This window comes from Pelobates fuscus, chromosome 2 (assembly GCF_036172605.1).
Source record: "Pelobates fuscus isolate aPelFus1 chromosome 2, aPelFus1.pri, whole genome shotgun sequence".
NCBI classification, from domain to species: Eukaryota; Metazoa; Chordata; class Amphibia; order Anura; family Pelobatidae; genus Pelobates; species Pelobates fuscus.
Window position 1 is genome coordinate 75,959,686 of NC_086318.1, and position 10,159 is coordinate 75,969,844.

At 38.3% G+C, this 10,159-nt stretch overlaps 1 long non-coding RNA gene across 1 annotated transcript; it reads right to left on the reverse strand.

The window, feature by feature from the left end:
* Nucleotides 1-6,180: 6,180 nt before the first annotated feature.
* LOC134585492 (uncharacterized) lies at nt 6,181-6,693 on the reverse strand. Its single transcript, XR_010086525.1, has 3 exons — nt 6,626-6,693; nt 6,398-6,544; nt 6,181-6,261 (listed from the first exon to the last, which is right to left on the reverse strand). It is a non-coding gene; the product is annotated as an uncharacterized LOC134585492 (long non-coding RNA).
* Nucleotides 6,694-10,159: the final 3,466 nt, after the last annotated feature.

Sequence of the window (10,159 nt, forward strand, 5' to 3'; positions counted from 1 at the left end):
CACTCTGTTTAGCACGTACCAAGTATTTATGCAATATAGTGGTATACCTCTTTATCTTCTCATCATCCGACACACCTCTATTTTGAAGAATAGACATAATCTCATTATCTAGGTTCTGAGTGACAGACTCACGAGAGGCCTCAGAGCTCTGAGTGGTTCGCTGTATTAGGTCTAACTCTTGTTTAAACACTAAGTACTTTTTCTCAGCATGGGCCATTAACGGTTAGTCAAAAGACCGGTCAGCAGAGGTATAGCAAATCCCAACAGAGAGCCAATAAATCCTCCAGACTGTTTAACCAACTGCTTCTTCTTACTAAAAGACACCTTTTTGTTGCTCAGTGCTTTTATATTTTTTCGCCACTTTTTTAGCTTTTCTACTTGTTGTTGTGATAAAGGTATCTTACCTTTAAGGGTATTAAGAGCAATTTCACATATAGCCGTGACTAAATCATGAGATGCGGAGCATAAAATATCTTTTTTCTGTGATGGCGAGGCACTTATTAGTCTTTGTAAAGCCAACCAATTGCGACGTATACGCATAGACATCCTTACAGGGACTGAGATTCGGCAGGGAATGACCTGTTAATGGTATTTTATCGGCTTTTAGAGGGCTGTTTGTTATAAGTATATGCCGAGGGAAGGTCGGGTGGGAATAGACCAGTTCTTAAGCGGTACTCTTCGAGGGTTGTAGATCTTAAATCTACAAGTAGATAACCATAAGATTTGCGTGTGGCATCTTCAAAAGCATCTAGAAAAAATTGTGATTTACCGGGGTACATTTGGCGGGCCAGAGTAGTGATTTGCAGTTTATCTCTTGGGTTCTTAAAAAGTACCATATATTTAGTGTTTAAAGCTATAGTACGACTTTTTTTACCTTGACAAAACACATTCTGCACCAGATACATAATACTCAGATTTCTGTGGTGCACATACTTGGTAAATGCTTTCTCAATTTCTGAACTCTCACTAGCAGCCTCCATTAAGTCATCAACAATAGTCAAATTTACTCTGTTAGGGGGGAACAAATTATCGTCATTAAATGTTGTGGGTAAACCCTCTATAAAACGAATATTTGGGGTTGTGAGTAATAATTCATCATAAAGCACTTGCCAGCAGGCATAAAACCAAACAATGTTATCAGGAGTGTGCGACATTAATGTGGTAGCATTCTGTAAAACCTGTTTGACAAAATAACTTTTCCCTGAATTAGAAGGGCCGGCCAATATGCATGAAAAAGGATGTTGTAAACGAGTGTCCATGGTGAATGGTTAGTAACCAAATGGGAGAGTGGTAAAGTTGTCGACCAAATATCTTTTTGTATAAACACACTTTTGTGTTTTCTGTAGTGGTCGCGTCTCTATCTGCCAAAGGAGTTTATTTCTGACAATTGAGGTCTGTCGTACCACTATTCTTTTCTGTTCATCAGGGTCTGAGTGCAAGGGGTAGTCCAACACCAGGTCTTTTAAACTGTCAAAGTTAATCAACTGGGCATTACTGGCATGAAGCGGTATGCCTTTCACCTTTAGAGATGTTTTATCCGTCGATAGTTTGTAACCATAAGTCTTGGGCCCTGCAGATACAAACTCTGTAATGTGTGTGTCACAGGGTATTTCACTAGTCAGCTCGCCTAGATAGTCCCCTAGAGGTGGATTCCAGTCACCCGCTGTACTAACAAAAATAACAGAGTCAGTGTCGTGGTAGAGACATCTCTCATTAAGACGGTCTAAAACATTATACAGTTCAAGTCGTGCATAGGCGGTGGTAAAACATGCAATAAATATATTGGTATTGCGAGACGGACTGTGACAGCCCTGGGCGTACTTCCAACTGAGCATGGCTGTGTCATCATTTATGAATGACAGAGAAGACACCTCATATTCAGGTAAAAATACATACCCAAAAAGCTTGTCAGGATCAGATACAAGACTTGTGGTTTGCAAATTAGGTTTCTGACCAAATTTGCCCCATAAAGAATTAAGAAACAATTTGGCAATCTGTCTTTTTGCAGGGTTTACTTCTATTTTTCTGGTCTTAACAAAATACCCTCTTTAGCGTAATAAGCATCGATGTATTGGCGTCTTTTTTCATCAGTCGTACACCATTCAGGATAACCTGAGGATTCCTGTTTATCCCTAAGGTGCACCTTTATATACTTTTCAAATAACGTATCGGAAGAGTAAGGAAAGTGCCAAATCTCAAAGATTTTACCCAACCTGTAGCCCTTAATCAGGGCTTGTTGTATTTCAATAGTGCACCAAGTACCTGTCAAAGATCGTTCCTCCTCATTATGTTCACAATGTGTTGTTTGGTTATTGGCTGTGCATGTGCGACATAATGGGAACATAAGTTTGCCATTCATTTTAACCGGTAGAACAGGGAAAAATAAACCTCGGGGTGGGTACACTGTTACTTTAGCAAGGCCAAAATAGTGTTCAAAAGGCTGAAAATTATCATAAACGATTACCGGGTGACCCGTGGGATATAATTTTGTTTTGTTGACGTAAGGGTATAGACTGGTAAAATCATAATAGTGTATGCTCTCACCTGGGGCCGCTTTGTGGTACAATTTGATTGCGTTTGTGCGGCCCCCATAAAGGGCATCACGAGGCTCCAGCGGTTGTGGAAAATCTTTATCGATAAGAAAAGCCTGTAGATCCTTGTCAGTTTCTAACAGGTTTGACCAATCATGTTCCCACATCTCACGGACCACATAACCCAGCATTTTTAGAAAATGGGTTTTAACATTGGTTTTGTGGTGTAATTGTGCATAGGTAGTCTTTGTAACTGTGTTAAATGCCTTTTCATTAAAACAAACTGGGCAACCGTGGTAGAAACAACCCTGAAATTCAAAAGCTGTATGCTGGCCATCAATCAGAGCGTACCCATCCAAAAAATAGTTACCAACAGCCCTTTCACCACCCTGTAGAGCGTGCTGAATAGTGATCCCCTCTTTGTGTGCAACATACATTAACCACTGTATAGACTTTGTTGAGAAACGTTTCTGATTTGCATGGTAATTGTCAGAGGGTAAAATTGCTATGGTATTTTTCGGTAAAAACTTAAATCTGTACATGCACACAGACGCTAATGTAGTGAGTTGGAAAGGGTAAATATCATTAATGACGGTTTCAGGACCGTCGGGGCCCATAATAGTTTTTACCTTCTTGGTCATCTCCATCACACTTTCTCTGTAGCAGACACAGGCCTGTTTCAAGATTTTAACATCATCTATACAGTATTTTTTAAGTTCATCTTGAAAATTGAACTGGCAATGTTGGTTCTCTTGATACCAGACCATAAACTCCTTTTTATCATCACACATCATTTGGTCATAACCATAATAGTCTACCGAAGGCATAGGGCCAATATAGGACTGATTCTGGGATGTGTTAAAAAAGTGTGGAAAATATCCTTTACAGCCGACGAACCCCAGGGCCTTTGGCAATTTACTTAGTTTCATGGGGAGAAAATTTAAAGAATCGATAAATCTGATACCTAGATCAGCGACAGTCACACAAAGTAATTTACCACCTTGCGCCAACAACTCGATAGCTATTTTCTCCTTAAGAAGTTGATTCACCACAAAGTAAGAGTCATACCTACCTGCATTATGCGCTATGAATGTGTAGCTACTAAAGGGTTTGTTTATAAATGTTATTACAAACTCCTCTAGGCACGATGTACCCTCAAACTCCCAGCACTTATCCCCTACTAACTCTGAAGCATAGATATAGTTGGGGATATGTACACCGGTCTCCTGCATACATTCAAAGTCATAAAAAATTTATTTGTTAGTAGGGTCTTCTGGGGTGTATCTTCTCATATAACAAACATGGCCATCAAGCGTGACTACAGTGTCATAGCAAACCTGACATTGGAAACCTTTACACTTATGCTCGGCCATTACAGTGTAACGGCCGCAGGAATCACAATAAGCTTTCTGACGGCACTCTATGTTTCCGGATACGGAGAGCTCTTTGTGCAACTTTAAGCACTCCTGTGAACGACAAAAAGTGCGACAACTGGAACATCTAGGGATCTCCCCTTTCACTTCTACACAGTTCTGTCTGTGACAGGCCTTACAAAAATACCTGCAGGAATGATTGTTTTTGTGAGAGAATGGTGTGTGACAGTACTTACAGAAGTATGATTCCCCAATGAACGCATTAATTTTTTTAATGCCATAATAATGTTCGCCCTCATGGTATATAAACACAACTTTATCTTTACAGGGCTTGTCTGAATGAAAATAGTGCCACGAACCATGATTGTGATACATTACTTTAATTGTAATGCCTAAATGTTGTTCAAAAGCTGGGATGTCGCTAAAACTAACCAGACGATCATCAGGGATACCTACAGCTTTATGTATTTCCCTGGCTCTCTTCAACAACACAGAGTCTGCAGGATTATCCTGAGCCACAAGGGCACAAATGCTAGCCGCTAGACACAGGTTATTATTATCATTGTTTAAATCATAAAGCCACCTCTTTTTCCTGGCAATGATACAACTATAGGGTGTTGACCGTAGACGCCTACGATGCATTACACCACCGACTCTATTCCTAACAATGATTACAACTAGCCTTAAAGACCTGCTGCCAATAATTTCAGCATTGCTCTGTACCAAGTTTGACACTGCGTTTAAAAAGGTTTCTGCATTCAATTCATCTCTACAACGTCTAATAGAGTGTAACGGTCTGCCAAGATCATCGCTATCTAGTCTTAATTGAACAAAATCGCTTGGCCCTATATCAGGCATCATTCTGTTTAAAAGCTCTTGAATAGCATCATGTACAGACTGGAGTGCGTCTGAAAACGATGTTATTCTGTCTAAATTTACAAACCGAAAATGTTCATAATATTCCACGGCATTGAAATTGTTAATATCTCTGCGACGTTGTTCAACACGCTCCAAAAATACAGGAGCCTCTAGTTCATCATTGGGGTTCTGCACTTTGGGGTGCTCCTGCGAATCGTTAATATTCTCAGGACTAAATGGACTTTGTTGTATCTCTGGGGAAAGATCTGTAGGTGATGGGGCTATTTCAGTATCATTTGTGTGGGGTGTCACAGGGGTAACAGGAGTGTCAACGCCAGCCTCAGCTGGAAGTACCACAGGGGTTAAGCATTTGTCTGTATCACAAGGGGTCTTACGGCGTTGCCTAGACATCGCAGAACGTAATGCACCTCGCAATGTATTTATGGCACGTTTTACGGTTCTAGCACGGCGTTTAGCTACAAGTCTCTGTCTGGTCCATTTTTTGGATTGAGATAATAAACCCCGTCCAACCATGACTAGTCACGCGGGGGTCAGTAAATTTAGACCTGAACGAAAGGCATCGGTAGCACGGTCAAGTCTTTCTAAACGGTTTAAAAAATGAGTTTGTCTAAGCTCATCATCAGTCACAATAACAATGTTACGGATCTCACTAATTACAGAGTCAATAAAGGTTTCTAAAGCGAACCAAAAACCAAGTTCCCTTAAAAACCACTGTAATAAATCACCGACGTTGTCACGGGGTAATTTATGGTTTGGTATAAGACCTCTTATTCCCAATGGACTGTCACGGTCATCGTGGGATAACAATGAATGGCCAATACTAAATGGGCGCCTAGCGGCGTAAAGTTTTAGACTCAGAGGCCTGCTTTGCTTTAAAAGAGCAGCATTATGCACTATTTTGAGTATTTCATTGAGTGTATGGTATACCGCATCCTTGACTTCAAACCATAAAGGAGCAGAACGCGTGAACCACAACATACATTTTCTAACATCAAGAGGTGATGTGGTCTCTGTATAAATGTGTGTGTTTTTGCTGTCATATCTACTTTTCTTAGGTGGCGGTGGTGTTGGCACCTTTACAGAGGTATTTCTGGATGTCAATGATGTAGTTCCTCTATGTATATTGTTATCGTTGCTGGTGGCTTGTGTTATATCCTGTAAAACAGTTCTACTTTTCTTAGGGATTGGTTGTATAGGAACATTTACAGGGGTAATGGATTGTTTCACAGGTATATTTGATGCTACAGTGAAATGTCGACACCCTGATACATTGACTGGTGATGTGACAGCTGACTTACCCCAAAATGTATGTTTTGTTGTGTTTAATGACTGTATTTGTAGAGGCTCCTTTGCTACACATGTCGCACTAGATGGACGCTGCATTAAAACCCCTGAGGTAGATGTTGACGGTTGTTCGTCATCACGTGTGACTGTAATATCTCTTGTAGAGCGGCTCCGGGTTAAAGACAACTTTGATGCTGTATAGAAAAAATAAATGAATATGTTAATATATCAATGTACATACAGAGCCTAAAAACAGACCCTCAGATATGAATACTATATTTATGTAGTAAATAAATATACAAATAAAAACCAACTCATACGTATACTTACCCTGTTTTAATTTATGCGGGTTGCAGTCCCTGCGTTCTCCGGCATTCGCGCTGTATGTCTTACGACCGTGATCCGCCGTTGGTAAGCGGCTAATGCCTGTACATGCATCAGAAACTTCTGAGGTTTTTGTACTTTTTATGGATGTTTCTAAAATAAATAGAAATATAATTATCACAGGGATAAAACCGGGTATGATACAACAGCATATAACATTATATAAACACACACCTGCTTTTAATGGTCTACGTGGATGTATGTTGGTGGGTCTGTCAGCCAATACTCCAGTATTAAAAGGACCTAAATAAATAAAATACAATAAGACTTAGTTTATTTTATGCATAAAAGACTCCAAAATAAACATTTGGAATTTTTAAACAACACTTATCAACATAGAAAATTTACAACCTTGTGAGGCGACCGTGAGCCTTCTGGGTAACCCATTTTCATTCGTTGGCGGACTGATTTTTCCCTGAAACGCGATAAAGTATTTGAACACTTATGACGGGAACACTATGACAGCATTTTACAATTAATGACACCAATCAGTTGTTTGACAAAACAGGCATAGTGAGATGTCTAACAGCCACAGTGAAATGCATATCAGCCACAGTGAAATGTATAGCAACCACAGTGATATGTATGATGCTGTAGCATCACAGCATATTTTAAAAATGTTATGCTATAACATGCAAGGATAAGCTGAGCATAACACATATGTACAATATATATAACCCCAGTATAACAAATATATTAAACAACATACACGGATAAGACCCCGCAAATGCATAGATAAGGATTTTGCCCACATTAAAATCATTACTATGTTCAGTACGTAACGTTTTAGAACACAGAGACACGGAAACAAGCAATGCAGACTCTATATAATAGCCCCTTACGTTGTTAAAAATAAAACGCAAAAAACATAAGGCACACAGTCTATACTACAGACCCTTATAGTTAGACATAAAACAATCCCAAGTTTTTTTAAAAATCTTTTTATTAATATTTATTTTTTATTATACTAATAATCTTTGTCTCCTTTTTTCATCTTCCCCTTTTCTACAATTTATTAGGTATTTTACCTTTTATTAAGAGATGTTTTCCTTCATTACTTTATACAAATTATTATTCCCCATTATAAGTGTATTTCACTTTAAGGGTTTGTCCTCCTTATACTATAGACATGTGTTCTGAACATATCTATTATAATGATATACAATGTGTTTTATTGATGCATAGACATAGTCATTACTATTTTTGTATAAATATGCTTTTTAATTTATTATTGCACTTATATACTATTAGTTGTTTTTAACATATGTATATTTCCCTGTATTTTGAATTTCAAAGTGGGAATTATAATGTATTGATATAGTTTATATGTATATTTAATTTTCTGTATGTAGTGGTTCCCCCTTTTTCTTTCCCACTTCCAATATGGCGAAAACGCCAGTTCCTCCGACCTGTGTAAAGAGGAATAACGCTATCATCGATAGACCAGAAATTACATCACTAAAGATGACGTCCGGATCATGTGACCGGACCAAAAATCACGTGACGCGGATGTTCGGTGAACCCGGAAGTGATGAAAAACTTTAAAGATTGGAACACTACTTAAGAGAACGAAGAGCAGCATGAACTATGCACTTTGATAAAGACCTGGAGGTCGAAACGCGTTAGTGTTGGACTTTTCATCATTTATGTTATTTTAGCTTATTTTATTCTTGTATTTTGTCCAGTAAAGTTTTTCACTTATCTCTACAAACTGGTTATCCTGAATTACTTTAAGGCTGGAAAGAAGTTATCCTGGTGGGGAGTCTGAAAGCCTGAATAAGCTTATTATTCATCTGCCTTTGAAGTCAGAGCCAGCTCTATGTGGCTCTGCATACTGTGAGTGACCCATCACCCTCCATTTATTTATGTTCCTTTTAGAACAGTATTACACTATGTATATGTTTTTATTGTAGGACATTCAGGAGGTGTTTTCATTCATCAAACTAAGTATACCATATTTGTGTATATTTTCGCTGCACCCCCCTTATACTGTTCTCTTTCACTCTGTTTTGAGTGCCGTTTAGTGATTTTAGGCACTGGGGGTAGTTGCTTAGTCTTGGTTAAGCGCCAAATCACCATTTCTTTGTTGTTTGTACTCTAATAGGTAAATCTCGAGACTTACTTGTCAGTTTTGAGATTTACCCGTCAGAGCATTGACTGGATTTAACCTCCGTTATTTATTAATACTAAGTATGTTACTAAGCATTTATTACTAGTGTTAGTTCAGTTGTCTGAAAGATAACAATTCTGAAAAGGAAGAGCATATTGTATTTTTTTGTTTTTCAGCTTCTTAGTAGATATCTCCCGAATCCTTGTGGGATTGCCATAGGGATAGCAAAAAGGAGCTATCGACTAAACAGATCCTTAATTTGATACCTTTAAATATTGCAATACTAAAGCAATACCAAATTAGGAAGGTATCTGCCAAAAAGCTGCAAGATGCATTCGCAGTGCCGTTGCACAGATAAGAGCTTCATTCGTCCGAATGAAATTCTGAAACGAAAATAAAGGTTGAATTTCATCCAAAAATGAATGAACAGACTGACAAATTTTAGTTCAGACAAAACAAACCTTTTTTTCTTCATCCAAATGTATACAGATGAAACAAAAACTGAGAATAAAGCAGGTATCATATTCCTGGCACCGTTGTGATGATTTGTGATATACGCTGGAATGTTCTCTTGTACCTGAATTATAGGCTAATAGATGTAATAGTTCATTTTTAATAGAATAAGTTTGGCATTGCCTGGAAAAAAAACATTTGTGTGTACCCAGATATAATTTTTTCTGATTTACTTTTAGCCAATTAATAATGAAAATAGATAGGACTCCTGACTGTAGAAAACACAGTTGTAAATGCTTCATTGATTGAATTAAGGAATAAGCATGTGTCTTTCCAGCTGTGAACACAGAATAAGCAATGGTTCACTTTTTGTTTCCAAATTATATTGTACTTGCTACCCAACCACTGAATCAGTGATGGTTCATAATCGTACCCAGATGTTTTTGAACTAGACTTCCCACAACACTCAGTCAGCTAACCATTGACCAACACCTTAAAGGGATCCTATAGTGCCAGGAAAATTGTATTATTGTTTTTCCTGTGAATATTGCATTGACTTTTTTTTTGTCTAATAAACATTGCTATATGAGTTAATTTGGCATTTATTTATTTCTCCGATTTATATAAATCTGTCCTCTGTGTTTGTTCTATACTTTAAAAAAGATCCCAGACACATCTTTCAAAAACATGCCCAGACACAATCCCTTTACTCAGCAATATCCCTCCTCTAAATGAAATTAAAAATAAATGTAAAAAATCCAATCAAAGAATGTAATACCTCATACAACCATATGGTGGCACACTCTATGAACATTGTATCGTGTCTATAACACCCCGTGATGTGGCTTCATTAAAATGTTCGCTAATATGTAATAAAGATCATGGGCGTGGTCATAACACGCCGTGTGTGTGGACTCATAAAAATGGTCGTTACTACGTCAAAAATAGCACTGGGGACGTAATGTGCCATGGTTGTGGCTTAGTGCCATGGTTTAGTAAAGAAGGGGCGGTACACACATCGTCGCGCAATGGGCGGGTCATATTGCGCAACAGGCGTGGTTTAATAAATAGGGGTGGGGCACCTGACAAAATAAAAATGTATTAGGGGCGGGGCCCATAAGGTGTCATGGGCGTGGTTTAGTCAA